The 18,992-nt window shown below is 37.9% G+C and overlaps 1 protein-coding gene and 1 long non-coding RNA gene across 2 annotated transcripts in view; one reads left to right on the top strand and one right to left on the bottom strand.

Annotated features, from left to right (window-relative positions):
- LOC309712950 (zinc finger protein 385B-like) overlaps positions 1-18,992 on the top strand; it is an 87,765-nt gene that overhangs the window by 14,651 nt on the left and 54,122 nt on the right. The gene's annotated exons all lie outside the window — the stretch shown is intronic.
- On the bottom strand, positions 17,323-18,920 carry LOC309713339. The gene is made up of 3 exons (XR_014278574.1): positions 18,610-18,920; positions 18,323-18,410; positions 17,323-17,611 (listed from the first exon to the last, which is right to left on the bottom strand). It is a non-coding gene; the product is annotated as an uncharacterized lncRNA (long non-coding RNA).

Consider the following 18,992-nt stretch of genomic DNA (forward strand, 5'->3'; position numbering starts at 1 on the left):
AGGTCAAGTCTTGTTTTGAGTGTGAAGGGAAGGAAGAGGCGGATTTACAGTTGACTGCAGGCCAATCCCTTCCAACAGCCCACATCTAACACAGTTGTCCAAACTAATCTATCTCTTTATAATCAGCAGTTCCTCTCCACATTTTACTGGATGCCTCTCAATCTGCCAAAAATAAGCGGTTAAATATATGGTGACATGTTAGTTAGTAAATGTCAACTCGTCAAAATTATTTTAATTTAGCATCAGATTTTAACCTGAAGCATTTTAAAGATTCTTTTTGAGTTCATGCAGTCTTATAAAATATGCTTATTATTTATTATATCTGGATTTAGTGGTTTGTGTGTAGGAACTGTACCAAGTAGCATCATATTTGGAAAAAATACATAACAAAAACAAAATAGTTTAACTCTTTAAAGTCGGAACCATGAAACAATTGCCAGAAAAATATTGAAACTTATTGTTTCAAAATGCTGTGTTTATTGAACCTGTAATTAATGTTAATTTGCACTATATTTGCTACATCTGGTGTGTTCTTTAAAAATGTATTATGCAAATCATTTAGCTTTTTCAGGTGCAGAAGTCTCAAAAACTCACAAAAAGGGATACAAATATCATCAAATATGACGCATTTGGCTTTAAAGGGTTAAAGGAATATTCTGTATTGTTTCTATTGAGAATAAGAAGAACAATAACATCATCTCACCTGTAATCTTATTGCCCTATACATTAAATGTAATTATGATTAGGTCTGCGTTTAACTTTTTCAGTCAAAACTGAGATATAGAATTTTAATTCTCACACTTTATAAGATAAAAAGGACTTCATGTTTCTTCTGTTCCCTGTCCAAAGTAAAGAGTGTGTTATCAAGTCTTACATCCAGCTCTCTTCATGAAAGCTGTTCCTCTCAGAAACTAAACAACCATAAACAGTATTTTAAAAACACCTCATGAATTGTTTAATTTACTTGGTACATTTTCATCATGATTTGAATGCTGCAACATATTTTTGCATCAAATGTTTTGACTCATTGGATTGTTACCAAGTTCTAATTTTGTACTTAAAAAAAAAAAATCCCTGTTTGCAGTGCGACTGCATTTTCTGTACTCTGCCTTCGTGGTCAGGTCACATTTGCTTTGGTGCCTACAGTAGCCTTGGGGCTCTCCCAGATGGCCCATGACAGATGCCCACAATTGCTGTTGCCCTTGGTTGAAGAGCGGTCCCTCCCCCAGATTTAAAAAAAAAAAAAAAAAAAAGTTATTCCTAAGTTCCCAAACATCACAGTTTTCCCATTTGGCTTACCCTGCTTTTACTCATGATTTACTTCCCATTATATTCTGTCATTTACTGTCTGCTGCCCTTATTTTTATTTAAATAGCTCTGTTTGTTTGACCTCCCATTTAGGGTTTCACATCTCCTCTCCTCTCCTCTCACTGCACCATTCTTTGTCCTTAACTTAATCCCATGTCCTCTGCTGCTTTTTCATAGAATACCTGAATGCATACGAAACATGTCAATGAGATTTTTATATCCATTATTGTCGCTCATGATTATGTACATACCAAAAACATTTTTAACCTTTCATGCAGATGTGGCAATAAATGACCTGATAAATCTCTGCAACAAAGTAATACTAATGCTTTATACACTGGGTTGCATTATATGGTTAAGCTGTAACATTTTGCTTTACATATATATTTCTAGTAAGTTTTTCGTCAGATCCATATACTCAAATGTAGCTCCAAAAGCCGTTAATGGATAAAACAAAATAATACACAAAACAGTGAATACATTTGGGGTCTGAAAGCACCAAAAAGGCAACAATAAAGTAGGAAAATGACTCACAATAGTTTAACACTTTGCCGCTATCAGGAATTTAACTGGTAAAATCATAAAACAAATGTACATCTGCTGGATTACTATTGTTGGGAACAAGCATCCCATTTGTTCTCTTATCCATATTTGGCCAGGAACACATCGTCACTCTATCAATTATGTTTCCTGGAAGTATTACCGGTGTTGACATTAACTCTGTCTAAAATCTAAGATGAACAGACTAAAAGGAGAGAGGAATAAAGGAAAAACTCAGTGGTACCCACAGCCGATTCCTCTCCACTGTCTTTTTTTCAATGAACACCTTGATCTGTTTTCCCTTTACAAGCTCAACTTAGCTTAGGCCTCGGTCACACAGGCCTAGACCCAAGTTGGGGACAGCATGGCAACCTGTGGTCACTAGGAATGTGCAAACCCAACCAGTTTTGATGCCTGGAGATGTGCAATTAGTTGCAAAGATGGTACTACACCAAAACCCTCATTGTCATTGCTTTGTTTGTTAGCAGATTGGCACACTTGCCTGGAGTTTGCATGAAAGATCCTGACTTATCTGCAAACACTTGCCAACTACTGGCTGAGTGTTGACACTTGAAAAGCTGGACAGAAATGTAAAATATTTGCCTTGAAAGTAGAATTTATGCCTTAATGCTGAAACCAACATGCTGCAAAAGGCACAGTTGTTTCTTTACTGGTCATTTGGCCAGTGGTTGCCAAGTGGTTGGCAACTGGCCTCATGGCTCGTGCGACTGGGGCCTAAGACAGCTACTGTCATATCTTTATGACACACCCTCTATAACCTGTAGATCTGTTCAAAGGGCAGATCTGCAGATATCTTGTAGGTGATGGAAGAAAGATGTAGAGTCTACATTTAAGTTAATAGTAAATGTATTGAAAGATACAATAAACTTGTGTACTACCTTGAGGACAAAACACTGTAACTGTGAAATATAGTAGGGCACATGGAAAAGAATACATTTTTCTGTGCTAATTGGGTTCTCTGGCCCGTCACAGTTTCTCCGTATTACAGGAAACACACACACGCGCACACACACACACTGACTGCCTGGCCATGTACTGGTAAGCACTTCAGTTTGAGAGACTCCACCTGGGCGACAGAGATTACATTTTGTCATTCCTGGCTGTGGCCTACCTCAGCAGTATTTGCACAGAGCACAAATGATCTTTGTGTGAATGTGTCAAGGCTGAAGGAAGATTAAGTGCAAGGACGGGGATTTGTTGTAATAGGCATGGGCACTGGGTCCCTCCGATTATGGAAATCTTTAAGAGTTTGTGCCAAGATGTGGATTATATTTACATTGCTTCTGTTTCCCTCCCACAAAGTAAACGTATTTAAGAAAATTGGCAAAATGCTAAAAATTTAAACAGTGCAGTATTCAAAAATTATTAAAGTTTAAAACAGTTACATTTTTATGATGGATATGTTATAAATCAAATAACCAAAAAGTCAGTAATAACAGACTTCCAAATCTTGTTCTACCATACTGAGAACAGGATCTTTGCTTTCCAGTGAGCTACTTTTCTAAAGTTCACAGGTCACAGAAGGACACCTGCTCGCTTGCACGATTCTTTAGTAAAGTGTTGACATAGTGTCTATGTCACTGCATAGACAGTTGCCCACACCTCATCAATCAAATCCGTCGTGTATGGAAGTTAAAACAGGCAGAAGTGTGATATGATTAGGCTGAGCATGTTGAGTGTCCAGCAGTAGTGTGTTTTTATTTTTCTGGTGGGTAAATAATGCACAATTTAGGTGATTGAGAAGCTAAATTGGCTACAGATGAGGATGTGTGTCATCCTTCTGACTGAACAAGTAACCAGTAAATGTAGAGATTGATTACATTACCTATTGCATAACTTCTCACATACCCACAACCACAATTTCACTTTGTAATCCAATACTAAAACCATACCAGATTATCTTAATTTAATGGCTTACGGCACAGAAAAAGCTAAGGAAAAAAAAAGACATTTCCAAGCAACTACAGCTATTTCTTTTCTTCTTTTTTTCACAGTTATGCTCTGGAACCTGTAAGGTTTGTCTTCAACAGCTCCGTGCAAAAGATCCAAGGGTTTTTATATCAGCAGCATTTTTACAGAGAATGTGGATACCATTGCTATATCTGCGACTATTGCAGATATTCAATCCAAACAGATTTTTTTTAAAGAGAGCTGCAAGATCAAGGATTTGCCACAGCTTGTGAGTTACTTTGAATTAGGAGAGGAGACTGAAAACCTGACGACTCTACTTTTGTAGGCCTAGTCATTTATGTTCTTTGTAAATCTGAATGCTTTCTAAGAACGAGCAGTGGGCAGCTCCTATTGTGACGATATAGAAAATGACCTCACAGCTCAGTTGATGTGTGACCCAATAACTATTTCCCTGAAGATTTTGTGGTGTTGATTGTTAGTTTCAAATCTTGTATTTTTGTTTTGTTTTGTTATGTTTGTTTTTTTTTTAAGAAAAGTGCTTAAAATAAGGTATGCTTTGGGGCGACCAATACCATATGGTGTGCAGTGTTCCTCAGTCAGATACATATGTAACTCATCCTGTCCAGTTTCAAAATGCCAGAATGGAAATGATAAAAATATTAATCTCGAGGCTTTGAAGCTTTTTTTTTTTATACCCCTGTCCTTTATGCCCCAGTTTCAGTGACTCATTATTTTCACTAACCGTAAACATTTTAGTAAATTTTATGAGTCAGAGTCCACTCAAGGAGAACATTTCAACAGTGGAAAATTAAGTACTGACCCCAGATCTAAACATTTTTTTAGTGTTCTCTAGATGCTACTGCACTATACTGGATGATGTGACCGATTCGTAGATTTCAAGAAACAATAGAGTCACACACAAAGGGTTGTTCATCTGGACGTAGCGTTTTCAGTGGCAGAAATGTTTTGTCACTCATCTAAATAACCCAAAATGTGATGTCCACATAGCTGGACGCCAGGTCCTAGGAGGTTAATATGCAAATTGTCATGACCATTGATCAACAACCACTGATCAAACCCCATTGATCAAAGACCAATGATCAGTGATCACAGAATCACGCCACCAACTCAATATACATTACCAAATATTTATTACATTATTTTTGTAAGTCTGTATCAGTGGTGTAAAGGGGTGCATTGATGAGTTGGCAAGGGTATGTCAGAAACAAATTATGATAACTAAAAAACAAAAACAAATGGGGATGCTGTGACAAAGAGATGAAGCAAAGGTACGATTTAAATGGCTCTGGAGAACACTGGCCGGTCTTTTGCATTTCCTACAATTTCCTGTATAGACAGGTAACCACAACACAAAGTACACCCACACACAGCAAACCCTGCAACAAGGCCTGGGATAAAATTTTGTTGATAAAAATAAATGAAGTACAATTTTCAACATTTTCTGCCCAGCATTACTTCTGTTTATATAAAATCATGTTTTGTTTTGTTTTGTTTTTTTAAAGGAAAAAGCTCATGTGTTTTAAATTCTCCATGAAGGAATATCTCCTGATCTGTTGGCTTTGTTATTAAACCCGTAACAGTGTGCTATGCTGAGATGAAATTTAATATACTACAGTATGTGGATGATAATGCTTTAAAGTTTATACATTTTTGTTGTTGACCATCTTATGAATTTAAGATGTGTTAAATCTTAAATTCATAAGATTTAGATAGTTAGTTGAATTGGCCATGTCTTCAAATGCGGTGCAATACTTGGATAAAGAGATGGCATGCCGGGCTGTCTAGTCACTTGGAGCCTCTGAATACATCAGTGAAGGTGACAGCTGATTGGCTCATATCTCTTCGTGGCAGTGTTTCACTGTGAGAAACACTAGACAGACAACTCTGATTACATTTAACACATAACGTGTGTGTGTGTGTGTGTATAATTCTTATCTTGTGGGGACATAAATACATTTATATTTACACTGTGGGGACCCACCTTCCTTGAAGGAAGTCGTCATCAATCATTAAGTTTTTGTGCAGACTTGCAACAAAGGTTAGAATAAGGTAAAAGATGCATTTTGGATTGGTTTTTGGTGAACCTTCTGTAAGTCAGTGTAATGTCCTCTAAAATTATGGCTGAGTGCAAGTTTGTGTGTCTGTGTGCGTGTGTGTGTGCGTGTGTGTGTGTGTGTGCGTGTGTGTGTGTGTGTGCGTGCGTGTGTGTGTGTGTGTGTGTGTGAGTGAGTGAGTATATCCTCAGATACCAGTGGTCTAATTAAAGAGCTGGCATGTCAGAAACCTGCTCTGCCTCTTTGTTTAACACTGAACCTAATCTCGCACCACAGACAGTAGCATGTGGGCGCATGTGTATGTGTGTGTGGTCCTTGCTGTGAGGTGTGAACAAGATCGATGCCAAACACGTACATTTGTTGGGAATCTGGCAAAGCCGCCTTAGAGAAGCATGTGTTTTTATTTGTTTCTATTTAATTCTCTCTGACTTTATAGTTTGACTACGTCTAATGATGCTGTTATATTCATTAATACTTCATACTTCATAAATACTTACCCATCCATCAGTTTTCTTCCCCTTATCCAATTCAGGGTCATGGAGTGGCTAGCACCTATACCAGCTGTCACAGGGCAACAGACAGTGTAAACGCTGGTCCAGGCTTTATTCCATTACTATTATTTCACACTCTATTGATACCCAGAAAAGTAGTTAATGTTATTTTGATATCGCAGCAGAAAATGGTGCTGATAGACTGCTCTCAGTTTCAATCTGGGACTGTGAGGGGAAAAAATGTCATACTGTTAAACATTGTCTAACATAACAGATGAGCAAGACTGATGGCAGTGTATGCTGCTTAGCTTCTGCACTGACATTATGATTTCATTATTACCTGCTGCCCACTACCTTAACCCTTGTGTGGTGTTCGTATTTTTGTTACTCAGCCAGTGTTCATGGGTCTGGTGGACCCGCTAGAGTTTTGGCTTTCCAAATTAACACTATCAAACAATTTTATGTTAAATTACTCAACAGATGTTTACTTCATCCCAATTACAAGACATATGAACAGCAAACATGGTTAATTTTTTCCCTTTACCTTTGTTAGATCACATTTATGAATTAATGTGCTTCTCGTTTTTCTTTTATATAAAATGTTATAAATAAATCAGTTATAATCAAGTGGAGTGAGTGGAAAGACACAACACATTTACACGTGAAAAAATAATTAATTGTTTAATTTTTCTTTTGAAAAAAACTGAACACGGGTCTCACAGACCCGAACACCATACAAGGGTTAATAATAGCATATGGCTAATGTGATTATCAGATAATTGCTAATATATAAATAACTAATAATAATGTTTGTGCAAGTCAGATTACAACGCTTATGATAACCTTTTTAATACTAAAATGTTGAAACGGGAGCTTTACTGACTGCTCATAATTGCTCTTAACCTTCCTGCCTTCTTGGGACCTTTTTGTGCCACTGCTATGTGTTAAATGGCTGCCATTTCCACTGTGTTCAGTGGAATATAACCAAACTTGCCACAGGATAGTTTTTACCTGTCAATGTTAATATTCCAGTGTGAATTCCTTAAATCAGCCTAAAATGGCTGAGCAGCAGAAATCCCCACACCCATCACCCTGGGGACCATTTTCTGCCCATTGACTTCCATTATAAATGCTATTTTTCAACCCCAAATTATCATCATATGATTTTATTTTTTCTTCTTTTCTTGGATGTCAATGAAGACTCAGGGCCTTGAAGTTTTAATTTTTAAATTGCAAAAAAAATGCAAAAAAATAATGGCAGGTCAAAATGTATGTTGGTGCCAATCTTTGGTCCATCTAAAGGCCTACTTATAATGACAATCACATATTACTTCAACTGGTTTTTTGTGGAAATATTTAGTTTCGTTTTTTGGTTTTTGGGGCTTATAACACAGGGCGCTCATGTAATAACACTGGGATTTGAAGGGTTAAAACAACGAAAATATAATTAAAACTTTACATGAATATTTCAGGGAGAAGTAGTTTTACAAGGTTGGCTAATTTAAAGTGGAATAAGATATGGATATATGGTCTTTTTATGGCGTGGCTGAGAATGGTCCCTAGGGTGATGGGTGTGAGTTTTTTAAAGGATGGCAGGAGGGTTAAGAGTGGAGTGTCAGTCCTTTAGACACTTGGGCAAGTTTGTTATTCTACTGTTCAGCTGCTAGTGTGGGTGCGCGGCTGTGTTTAGCTGCCAGTGAGGGGAGGGGCTGTGTTCAGCTAAAGCTGGGCATACACTGTGCAATTTTCTTATTCAGCTCCTGCTCAAACTGTACGATTGAATCTCAGGGGTGAGAAGTTCATAGGTCACGATCCAGGGTCTCACACTATACAGGCCTCACAAAATTATTATACTGATAATTTTGTGAGGCCACATCGAGCTTGCCAAAGTTCTACAAGTTGTGCCTCCATCGCTTGTGTCCAGATCACACGCTGCACTTCCATGCTACTCCATCTTTCTACTTCCATTTCTGTTTGAGTGTGCGCTTTGTGAGAGGCTGCGTTGACACCCTCACGACGGCCGACAGGATTTCAAACAGGTTTGATTTTCTTGCGACCATACAATTGATGATTGGGAGCTGGTCGTGAAGTGTTAATCGCTTCTCGTTACCCCATGTATACTACACGATGCACGACATAGATTAAGGCGAAACTTGGGCCGATCCCCAAAACGGTCGCACAACTGAAAAATCTCCTCAAAATGGGCCAAAAATCGCACAGTGTATGCCCAGCTTAACAGAGAGGGGAGGGGCAGTGTACCTGTCTATGTGCAGCAGTACCGTGTGAAGCTGTGGAGGCAAAGATAGCACTGTTGGTATCAATTCAATTTTAAATAAGTATCCAATATTTATTTATTTATTTTTTTGTGCAACCTTATGTTGGACAGACCGCAGTTCTGTTGCATTAGCATTCACATCTATGGCCAATTTAGAATCACCCATTAACCTAAAATTCATGTCTTTGGACTGTGGGAGAACCATAGCTGAGAACCCACATGCACAGGCAACACATGTGAAGACACAGAAACATAGAAAGGTCCCAGTCAGGATTAGAAACCAAAAAACTTTGAAACATTTGTATATTTTGTTAATAATCAGACTTCACATGCGGTACACTAAAATATTTTGTGTTGCATCAAAATTTGGGTGGGAACAACACTGTCAATTACACTTAACCTGAGTCTTAGTAAGTAAGTATCTTCCTGTAAAAATAATAAGTTAAATGTTTGATGATGATTTTTGAAGTCAACAGATTTTATTCAGATGATATATACTGTTTAAATCTGTTCTTATAATTTACTGCGTGTCATCTCCTGCCAAGAGTAGGGAAACGGTATGATGAGGTAACCATTTTTCTGTAAGTTAAACTGAAACCAAAATTTGGAAAAATTTAAATTTCGAATTCATATTACAACCAAAATACTACATTTATATTTTTATCCACACAAAAAAAGTTTATGGCTTCATTTTGGTTGAAGTGTGATAAGAGATCCGTTCCAGTTTTATTACATCATAGTTGTCCCCAGTAGAACATTATATTTTACAGTTTTAATGTTGCGTACAGCAATATGCACGTGCTCATCATCAGTGTCCCAAGTTCCCAGTACCAGCTGAGTCTAAAGGGAAATGTAGAGACTAAAAATATGCATCCTACTAACAGCTCCCACTCACTTACCTAACAGAGTGAATCACTGCATTATATGAGTGGAACATTTGCAAATGACCTTGTCACAGAGATCTGACACATACCACTCATGCTCTGGGATTATGTACGCCAACACAGTTGTGTCTGTATGGCATACATACATACATACATATGGTAAATGGTGTGTACACTTTGCTGGTGTTTCTTTGTGTGCGATGCCCACTGTGTTTTTTCAGTGGTGTGTTTGTGTAACTTCACTGCATTTAAACTTTGAGTCTACCAGGTGAGTCATGTATATCTTTAGACTCCTTTCTTAATAAAGACCTCACTGTCAAGGTTTGTTATATTTTATGATAAATGTATCATTTTATTAACCTTTTTAACTTTTATTCTAATCGCAAACCTTAACTAATTTGTTAGTTGACTTGTGATAGAGTTGTATTGTTGATTGTCATTTATGCTTAGAAACATTTACTCATTTATGCTTAGAAATATTTAACCATAGATGCTTAGAAGTGTATAATCAATTGTGTAGTGATAAGTTGTGTGATCTTTAACAGGCTACAGAGGCCTGGTGTGCATTCCACACTGGGAGCATGGGAAAGTTCGTACCTTGTTTAATTGTTATGGTAGGATTAACGTAGTTACATTTGTTTTAGTTTAAGTGCTTTTTGTGTATAAATGAACTGCTAGACTTCCTTACTGTGTTATCTAGGATGAGGGGGGGTCTACCCTCTTCCTGACCAAGGATGTTTGCTTGTGTGCTTTTATGACCCTTTGATCAGCAGTAGCACACACACACACACACACACACACACACACACACACACACACACACACGGTACTCTTTGTGTATGTAGACGTCATATGTTAATGAACCTATGCATATTCATGTAACCTCAATAAAAGGACAGTGATACGGGAGAACGGACGAGAGCAACTGGGGCCAAGCGAAGGAACGGCGTTTGTCCGGTTCTCTCCCGTGCACGAGTAACATGAAGCTTGCCTACTTCGTGTCTTGCTTTGCGGTGTAATTATATTGCCTTCAACGTTCCAGCGAATAGGTTTATGCTACAAACCCATCAACTTGTAATTGGTTCAGCTTTGACATAAACTGATATACTGACTACAAGTAGTTATAATTTATTAGATCCCTTACTTTACCATCATACTGAGGTCAGTTAGTTCATCCTTCGTCTTCATCTACTTACCATAAACAAAATTTAAAATACCTTTTTTTTTTTTTAACTTACTCTCCCTACCTTGGTCTCAAATCAGTTGGTTAAGATTAGATTGGGGAATTGGTTTAATATATAAAAATAAATACAAATATTGACTTAGAGGGAGGGGTAATCGAGCTAAAACTACTCGCTTCAGGCAGGTGAACTAAGGGACAATGTAAGTAAAATAAGCAGTTTGAACCATCAGTCATTGAAAGGTACTCTATTAGAATCCTACAAAAAAATACACAGAGCTGAAAATCAGCATGATAACTTCCCTTTAGTCTGTCTAGACAGTAAGCAAATCCTGGTCCTCAGCATCATGTCCTTTAATGCACCTTTGATGCCCATAGTACAAAGCAATTACCACACAAGGACCACAATACAGTTAACAGTTTCATTCCTCTATTAAACAGTTAGTATTATATAAATGCAATTCTGAAAAGACTGCACTGGTTCCTGAGTTTAGGTTTTGAGGTTCAGCTTACAAAAAACAGTTGACAGCTTCCTTCCACAGACTTCAACAGCACTGAATTAAAATACTGATCCCACTATTTTGACTCAGTATCTCAGTTTTCTCTTTATCTTTTGGGGCACAAACTGGAACCAGAAGATGGACTTTCAGTGTCAGAGTTGTAAGATGTAAGGGGAAACTGGCTGAAAGTGGTGACCAATCATAAAATTTCCCCATTGTACCAAAGCTGAGGTAATGTTGTTTTGTAATCTGATGTATCCAGATTCAGCACAGTGATCAATAGATTGCATGCAATCAACGGCTCCCCTCTGACTCCAGCTGGATTCTGAGTGTGGGTTACATTTGGTTTCTCACTCCTCGTTCAGAAAGTCCTCTCTAAATCTTTCATCCTCAGTCTCAAAGCTACAGTTTGCTGGAAGGTATGCAAAGATATGGTAGCTCAGTCATCCGTGAGTGTAGCTCACTAGAGCTATCATAGCAAAATAAAATCACTACATATTTCTTTGAGCAAATAAAAACCAGACCTCTGATAATAGATGTGTCTGTGGTTTGCAAGAATAAATAATTGACAGCCTCTCAATGTTGCATTATCCATGCTATTTAAGCATATGTTGCATGAACATTTCTACCAATTTATTTTAATACATTCAACAGGAAAATCCTGCTGCTTTCCAACGCTTTAGTGTTCGTGGTTGCATTTGTTTTTAATTCTTATTTATTTTATTATTACCTCTTGATTCAGTCCAGCTGATACCAATTCCAAACTGGATTCAGATTCATGAAAATCCCATTCCTACCTCCAGCTCTTGGAAAAATTTACTGTGTTGCTCATGCTTTTTCATGTGCTTTTCTGCAGAATGTGGGTTTTTACCAATTTTTTTTTTTTTTTGGCCTTTTCAGCACAAATTACAGCATAATTGACCTGCACTTTGTGTGGAAATGGTTCAAAGTCATATTCACACAGGATGAGCATGGTTGCCTAGCGACACAACTGTAATTGTAGTCCCTCTGTTATTCATTTACTTAATATTTATTCTGAGTGTCAGGACTGAAAAAATGTGTCTGATGGTAGAAGTAAGTTATGTGAAAGCTGTGTAGCTCTGGAGGCTTCACAGGGTACAGTACACACCCCTGAAAATGATTCTCTCATCAGATATATTGTATGTAGTGATTATTAGAAACATCATATTCCGCCACGGTCCAATTTTTCCATTGCAGGCCAAGTGCTTCGTCTGCTGACGTCTGCTTTTGATGTAATGGAACAGTGACAGGTGCTGCAGTGAGAGAAGGCATCTTGGCATCAGTGTCTGGTTTAATGCCATTTTTAAAGAGCATATGCATGCACCAAAACATCCCATTCACAGCTGCCTTGCGTAAAATAGCTAAAGGCCTTTGTCCACCTCTCAACACATCTCGGTTAGGTTGCTTATTCCAAGAAGTTTCCTTGATCGCAGACTAAAAAGAGTGCCCAGAAGTTCAGGAGGATTAGCTGCCTGGAGGGGTGTTGCATTTGTTCTGTCTTAATGTTTAAAGGCCAGTCTAAATAGGGGACTTAGTTCCCTGGAAGATATTCCTATGCCACCTTGTAGTTCTATGCGATTATTATAGATTTAGCTGTATATTGACAGATATGTGGAGGATACAGTCGAGGAATAAAAGCATATCACCACATAGCCTTTATAATGTAATAGATATACAGCATAATTGCAGGGAATTAAGTGCAGCTTTATAGAGAGAATAGCCACGCTATACAGTGACACACTGGGAAAACACGCTGTTATAACACACATGCTGATGATGAACTCTTTTAAAAAAATTAAACATTAGTCAAAATGAAAAATTGTTCTCTGCAAGCTAACTGAAAAGCCCTCATTTGTCAGAGCTCAGTAATAAACATGTTCACCCCTGGTGTGAAACAACGGCACATCATACAGACGGAGAGAGCAGCTTGAGGGAAACAGGCTTAACAGGTTGCCAGTTTTATAGCAGTCTGTCAGCTCGGGATCCACCTGGCCGGAGTTTGTACAAATGCTGCTGTTAGCTTTTAGGCTCTGTGTAACACCCCACAAAGCCCCTTTAACCTTTCAGAAGCACTGATACTATACTATATTTTCCATAAAAAATAAGTCAAATATACTAAAATTGTGTCTTACGTATACTTTTAGCACTCTTTTGGATTTGTCACAAATAAGAGCTTCAAGCAGGGACTTGTAAAGAGCCATTTACATGTCAGGTTGAAATGAATGATCCCTCGTTTATGTAGGCACCCATGTGGAGAACGTTACATTGCAGCTACAAGTGAGTCCCTTGATGGAGTAGTTTATGAACCTGACAGGTCATTTCCATGCAGCTGTCTCAGGCCATAAAACAAAGACACTAAGCATGAGTGTTAGACAAAGGGATGCAGGGGAACTATTTTTTATATGTGGTCTATTGATTGAGTGGTGACAGAAGTCATTAGGTGGAATTCTTTAACAACAGTCAGGCATGACAGCAATGTAGTATTTAATATTTGAGATTATGTTTTTTATCCTTTATTTAAATAAGTTAGCCAAGCAAAGTTGTTCCGGGTGGCCACATCAAGTCAGGGTCAAACGAATAAAACATTCATCCATTAATATTCTTAACTGCTTACTCAGGATGCAGTTGTTGTGGTCAGAGGTTTATATACACCCATGTGTCACCCATTGTCCTGTTGAAACACCCAGCTGTGTTCAAGTTTTAACCATTTAGCTTTTGATTTTAGGTAAATGTGAAGAATGTATTGGTGGTCCTCCTCCTTCATTATTCCATCAGATTTGTGCAGTGTACCAGTGTCATTGGCAGCAAAACAGCCTCAGAGCATGATGGTACCACCACCATGATTGACAACTGGCACACTCTTCTCAGGTTTGAAAGCCTCAGCATTACTCATTCAAACATACCTCATCCCATTGTGGCAACAGCATCTCAATGTTTGTCTCGTCTGACCATAAAACCTTTATCCAAAAGGTATTTGGCTTGTCCATGTGGGCAGCTGCAAATTTCGGTTGAGCTTGAAGGTGTCGATTTTGGAGCAGAGGCTTTTTTTTTTATTGGTCAGCGTCCTCTTGGTCCATGGCAAAGTATAACTCATTTTACTGTGAACAGTAATGCTGGTGTTCCTGCAGTTTCCAGTTTATGACCATCTTGAGCTTTGGTGGTTCCTAGATTGTTTCTGAACATCCTAACCACGTTCCTCTCATCTGAGGGTGACAGTTTGTGTCCTCTTTCATAACTTAGCAAAATGGTGCCACATCCACATAACTTGTACTTTCATAACATTATTTGAACAGATGTTTAGAAATTGCCCATTAAGCTTCTGGAATGACCTTGCCAAAGCCCTCACCTCAGCCCTTTTGAAATCTCTGGACTATTGGTCCTTGCCAGAAAACCAGCCGATTTAAATGAACTTGTGACAAGAACAGTCGTCTAATATTCAGCTATAATTGTGCCAGAAAGTTGATGGTGTCTACCAAGAAGGGACATGTAACCAATTATTAGTTTGGATGTATATATGTGAGCCTGTATATGTACGTTTGTGGATCTGAAAAAAATGAAGACGCAGATGGTGAAGCAGGTGATGAATGATAAATGGAAAAACAACTCTCAGTATTGAGAAAGCTAAAATGAGCTAAAAATCAGGAGAATACAGGCTAAGAGAAAATACAATAGCCTGGGTTACCAACAGTTACTTCATTTATTTCCCTCTTTCAGAGTATTGGTTAGAACACAAAAATGAAGGCCCTTTTTTTTTTTTTTTTAACCTCAGGGACATTTGAGGTCCTAATAACTTCAAACTGCAGCTTGCAGCTATTTAGCATCAACTTAAGAGTATAAAATGGCTTTTATGATCAGCCATGACATTAAAACCACTGACAGGTGAGATGGATAATGTTGAACATCTCATTATAATGCAGTGTTCCCGCCAATGAGGATGGTGCTCCCTTCTATGCGTCAAAAAGTACTTGGGAGTTGTTCAGGGAACAAAGTGCACAAACCACTGACCTGACCTCCAAACTTCCCAGACTCCAACCTGACCAAGCAGCCATGAGATCTGACCCCACATTTCACAGAGACCACTGGAAACCCTCTGGACCTGCTGCCAATATCCTGGTGCCAGACACCACAGGACACCCCCAGAGGTCCTGTATCCACGCCCTGGCAGGTCCGATAGCCGTTTTATTATTTCGTTTTTAATGGTGTGGCTGATCGGTGTGTATTCTTGGCTTCTATTAAATCCTCATCCTGGAACAACAACCAAGCAAGCTGATGAGTGCTGGTATGTAAAGAGCTGTTGGGGGAGATAGTTTACACTGCTAAAAGGATAACAGATACTATGATCATAGATAAAAGGACTAAGTTTCGGGTGCTTAAACTCCTCTCAGGGTACAGTGATACTCTAAGATGATGCTATTGGCTCCCTGGGACTTATCAGTAGCTTCTAGAGTACTACCGGAAAGTCAGCCCCAAGTGTCCAAGTGCTTAAAAATATGTTAAGAAGCCTAATAAATATGGCTATTTATTGCTATGCCAGAATGGGAAAGAAATTTCTTTATGATTTCTATTTATAATGTTACGTTGACTTTTATCATCACACCTCCCACTCATTTAAATCTGTTCTTAAATCACCGGGTCTCAGCCATAGTGTGGATTTTTAAGTAAATGTCAACATAACTTAGTAATAGACATAATACATATAATCTATGTAGTGGATCCAAATGAACATCTACAGGACAGTGAACTTTGCATCCTTTTTACAGCTCCATCATGAAAGGGCAGGAAATCCAACACGTTTTATTTGGCTCAGAAGTTTTAATCTTTTAGCAGTAGTGGAGTTTTGCTAAATCACATCATAGCACATCATAAATGTCTTTTATTATTTTTAGAGTAAATATTATGGAAAGTGATGTGATGCAATGTTGTTTAGTGCTCTGACATTAATTAATGTTGTAATGTCATAGAAATGTATGCAACAATCGTATCCCTGTTGAAGGGACGCTATTCTGTTTTCTATGCTAAGACCAACTATTACAGTCTTTATTAATTCACTAATCAGATAAGAATTTGTAAAAGTAGTCTGCTGAGTTTGTAAACTTTCTATAAAATAGGTTTTAAATCAGTTGTCCCAATTGTTTGTTCTTTCATGAATCATAAAGGACTTAGAGTGAGTGAAAGGTGATTCAATTGTAGAATGAATCATTTATACGTGATGTTGTAATAATAGCTACCACATGTATCTAATCAGGCCCACAGGTGTAACAACTCTATGACAGAACCCGAGGCAGATATTTCGGGTTTACCATCTAAGATTCTGTCTTTGTCTCTCTGTAACACAGAGACAAGTGGAACAGATAATATCATATAACAATAATCAATACCAATATAATCATCCCAGCTTTTGACCAGAACTACAGACAATAACTGCAGTCAGAGGTTGGGGGAAGAGACATATTTATTTGACCTTATGCTATAAACACTCGTTTTCATCTTTAGCTAGCATAACTACCACAAGCCCAAAACAGATTAATCCTTGTTAAAGGAGCCCGCTAACCACAGGTGCTCACAGATTGACTGGATGAAACTGTATAAAAAACAAAACAAAAAACCCAACCACACTGTTGAATGAACAATTTACAGAATTCTTCATCTAACACTCATTTCCAACTGACCAGCTTCTAGATGTGTCACATACACATCAGAGGAGGAGCCAGACATTTGAAACACCCGGGGCTTAGCCCTAAAGGGTAGTATGCATGTGGGATTTTTTTTTTTTTTTTTGAGGGGGGGGGGGGGGGGGGGTGTAGAAATGACTGAAAGATTAATAGGCTCTGTTTTGAGTTTTGTTCAAAAAAGAATGACTTCATATAGGGAAATATATATATCACACATGCAGGACACCTTAAACTAGTTTTTTAATTGAGCAGCAAGACAGAACGAAGTCGGGGCTGTATCAAGACACAGGGACTAAACCCCAATTCAACCAGACCCAGAACTGATCCAGAATTAAAACAGGACTACAACAGTTCAAAATCAGGACTACTTGGGACTTAACCAAGACATAACCACAATCAGAACTAGATGATAGTAGCACTAAAAATCATCATAGACCTGCACTACACTTATTTATTTAATTCTACCAAAGTCCACTATTTAGATTGAGAAAAGTTTATATAATTATTTAGCCTTGTTGTGCAAACAAGCCTGCAGAACTTAATAAATATAGAATTTGAAAAATAGCAAACCTAAAAAGAAACACTAGGTACGAGATACATGAGTACCTATGATACAGTGATACTTTTAGTAAGCAACCATTTGACTAACATGTGTGTCTCACCTGCTCTTGTTCATCTCTGTTCTGTCCTCATTCTCCATCTCAATCTCTGCTCCTCTCTCTCCCTCTTTGTGCTGACAATCATCAAATATACAGTTGAAACCAGATATTTACAAACTCTTCAGATCAAAACACAAACACTTTTTTAATTGTAACATCAAATCAGACTAAATGTTTATTTTTTAGATTGATAAATATAAAAACATATTTGTTAACTTTAAGAGTAAAGAGAGAAACTGTCTGTGTTTTTTAATTGCAAATGGCACCAAATTGTATTCAAACTGAGCCACACTTATGGAGCTCCACAGTTCTTTTCCTGGTTTTTTGGTTGACATCTCTGGATTTTCCCATGTCAAAGAAACAGGCTCTGTGTTTTGCCTTATATGCATCCACAGCTGTGCCACCAGTTTACTCACATGGACTCTACTAACCTATCAGAAGCTTCTTCAGCTCAGAATGGAATCGTCTGGAGTTTTCTTATTAATTAACAATAAACTTAGTGTACATGTACTCCTAAATTTGATGAAAGTGATAAAAAATAGACAGCTCTGTCTCTCTTTATTCTGACATTTAACTAATTCAAAATATATTTCAATATTTATCTAAAACAAAAGTTTAATCTAAATTGATGTTGTACAGTAAAAATGTTTTATGTTTTCTCCCTAAAGTGTATGTAAATATCTGGTTACAAATGTGAATATCCTGCTGTGTACTCAAATCCCTCTTGTTTTGCATAGAAATATACTGAACAACATACAAAGCATAATATATAAAATAACATTTACCTGAGTTTTTTCTTTGAAAGAACCCTCTAATGTCCATTCTTATATTTCAGTACATAACTGAAACCGAATTAGTCGGGGAGGGTAAGAACTGAAAATATGAAATAAACACACGTAAGCTAAGACTCTCTAAAAAATAGCATTTGTTCGGCTTTTCATTTCGCCATTTGTTGATTCACTTGAAGAGCAAGTAAAATAATATTGGTCAAGTGATCAGTTTGATATCAATCTTTCGTGATGCACCGTCATATTTACATTATTTGTACGGTACGAATGATTTGCTTTGGTACCTGCTCAAACTTAAGCTCTCCTTAGTATGGCTGGCTCCGTCTCTCCAACAGCGCACTCACGGGCAGCAGCTGCCCCGCCCCCTCGCTCAGTCGCTTAGTGCCTGAGCTTGGATCATACCAATATCAGGGGGGGATTCACGCACAGTCGTAAATTCCCACAGTGTGCACTATGTGCTTCGAATATTGTGTGTACTTTTTGTTTTATACAGTTGTCAGCCAGGCATCTAACTATGAAAAAATTACACTCCAAAATACCCCGGGCTTCTGACAAAACAACCCGGGCTTAAGCCCCGTAAGCCACCCCCACGCTCCGCCCCTGATACACATATATATGGCAGTAGTCATATTTACAGTATAGAAGCTGTAACAGTGTTTCAGTACTT

The sequence above is a fragment of the Aulonocara stuartgranti genome (assembly GCF_965226115.1).
Source record: "Aulonocara stuartgranti genome assembly, chromosome: 8".
In the NCBI taxonomy this organism is placed as follows: Eukaryota; Metazoa; Chordata; class Actinopteri; order Cichliformes; family Cichlidae; genus Aulonocara; species Aulonocara stuartgranti.